Genomic DNA, 2752 nt, shown 5'->3' on the forward strand with positions numbered 1-2752 from the left:
TCAAAAGGACCAGGAGTTCACCGTCCGCTCCAAATGCTTTGAACTTGCTCAACAAACCTAGGTGCCATACCCTATCAAAGGCTCCCTCTATGTCCAGGGCAAGAATACAAGTGCGCAGTCCGCGGTCAAGTTCAGCTGACCAGTCTGCAGTCGTTCGTAATAGCAGGTCCGCAGCAGAGCGGTTCTTCCGAAAGCCATATTGACAGGTAGACACGATGTTTTTTGTTGAGGCGGTTTGTTAGGTGGGAAGATATTATTTTTAGAAATATCTTGCTGATGATTGACAGCCAGCAAACTAGCCGGTAAATTTTGGACTGGATTTGCCCCCTTTTTTCAAGCTGGGGACAACATTACTTTGTTTCCAAAGTGTAGGGCCATTCCCTGGAGCTTAAGCATGTGTTAAAAATTAGAGTGAGAGGAGATGACAGCTCCTTTGCGCACCTCTGGAGCAGCCGAGGATTAACTCCGGCAGGTCCTCCACATCTCCACTTCTTTCTCGCTTGTTGTAATCCTTCTTTGTTTCTCATTACTCAAGGTGGGAAGTGTGGGTGTTCTTTGCTCAAGATTAAAAAAAAAAAATCATTTTACTTGAAAAACGTCTTGCCAGTTCATTTGTCTTTTCTTCGGAACTTAGTACTATGTCCCATCTTTTGTTATTAAGGGTGGGATAGTTTTATTTTCTGTGTTGCTTTTAACAGTGTTCCACCATAATTTCGTTCCAATTTTACCCTCTTTTATTTTTTTATTTTTTTGTAATTTTTTCCCATTGCTAAATTACCTATTTCTGAGTATGTTCCATTTGTTGCGCAGCCTGTCTATGGAACTGCTTTTTCTGTTCGTACGATTTCTTTTATACCGGATCCATGTTTAACGTTTGATGTCCGAGACTCTTTTGCATTGAGGCCCAAACCATGGTTAATCAGAGAGCTTCGTTGAGTAGTTAAAACGGGGTACAAAACGATTTGGTGAAGAAATTAACCTTTTGATCTATATTACCCTGGATTTCACTGTCCCATTTTATATTAATATGTGCCTCTCTGAATCCTGTCCAGTTTGCATTCTCCCATTCCACACCGTTCTTGGCGTAGTCTCCCCTAGGTGTTCTTAAGCTAATCTTTGTTAGGACAACTTCGAGGTCAGTTGTCCCGACATATCCAAGGGGGGCAGACTTTACCGAATGGGAAGGTAGGTTTGTGACAACTGGGTCAAGAGACGATCCAGAGCGATGTGTTGGAAAATCAGCCAAGTTCTGTAGGTCCTGGACTGCCATTAGTTCGTCGAAAGCAGATTGTACTCTGTGATGGTTTAGGTCTCCAAATAATACAAAATGAGGGCAGTTATAATGTTCATAAACTGTCAAAAGGTTTTGCATCAAGACATCTATAAGTAGTGTCCCTTGTGATGGCGGCCGGTAGCATCTACAAAGAAGAATGCCGCGCCTTTCTTGTCATCCAGTCTAAAGAGAAAAAAATCAGTATCGTCTGGTAAGGGAATATCTATTATCTGCAGCTGCAGGTTTAATTTCTAGCATAGTTCAATTCCTCATCCCTGAGTATTGCCATCTCTACGCATCTACTTTTGTATATCCTGAAATACGTGAACTGAACCCTGTCATCAATGCGAATACTGTGTCAGCCTTCTGTTTAGTTACGAACTGGTGAGTTAGTTCTCCAACACTGGTTTGGAATCCTCTCACATTTGCTGATATGATTTGTAATGCTCTCTCTCTCTCTCTCTCTCTCTCTCTCTCTCTCTCTCTCTATATATATATATATATATATATATATATATATATTTATATCTCTATCTCTCTATCTCTCTCTATCTCTCTCTCTCTATCTCTCTCTCTCTATCTCTCTCTCTCTATCTCTCTCTCTCTCTCTCTCTCTCTCTCTCTCTCTCTCTCTCTCTCTCTCTCTCTCTCTCTCTCTCTCTCTCTCTCTCTCTCTCTCTCTCTCTCTCTCTCTTTTTCTTGTTCGCTTGTGCGTTTGTGTTCATGAGTTTGTGCGTACGTGTGTTCCTGTGTTTGCGCGTGCGTTGTGTTTCGTGCGTTTGTGCGTGCGTGTGTTCATGAGTTTGTGCGTGCGCGTGTTCATGAGTTTGTACGTACGTGTGTTCCTGCGTTTGTGCGTGCGTTGTGTTCATGCGTTTGTGCGTACGTGTGTTCATGCGTTTGTGCATGCGTGTGTTCGTAGGTACGTGCGTGACCAAGGCTGTGTTGTGTGTAAACCGTAACAGTGTGTCGTAACAAGACAAGGCCTGGCGGCTGTCCGACACACTCCCCCTCCTTCGCCCGCAGTGTTCGGACAGCTGGCACCCCAACACGTGTCTGTGTGTGTCTGTCTGTCAGTTCTGTTTGTCTCGGTGTCTTGCTGTCTCTGCTCGGTTTGTGTAGACGATGACGGGACGACGGTCGGGGAGCTGGTCGTCGTGGTGGGCGTGTGGGCGGTTGTGGTGACGCGAAAATTTAGATTTGAAACCATAATTTTTGGAAGGAGACTTCATCTTTCAGAGTGATTCGAAAGAAGACATTTTTCAAAGTATTTATAGCCTGTTTCTAAATATAAACCTATCTGGAGGTAAGCGTCTTTTCCTCTTTGGATATAAGTGGATCATTAAGGAAACCAATAAGTAATATATATATAAAGATAAAAAAAAAATATATAGAATAATAAACAAGACCACTTAAAATACGACTGTACACTGGAACGACCCGCCATCCCCGCGCCAGAAGGAAGTGTTGCCAACTGTC

The sequence above is a fragment of the Penaeus chinensis genome, chromosome 23 (genome assembly GCF_019202785.1).
Source record: "Penaeus chinensis breed Huanghai No. 1 chromosome 23, ASM1920278v2, whole genome shotgun sequence".
NCBI classification, from domain to species: Eukaryota; Metazoa; Arthropoda; class Malacostraca; order Decapoda; family Penaeidae; genus Penaeus; species Penaeus chinensis.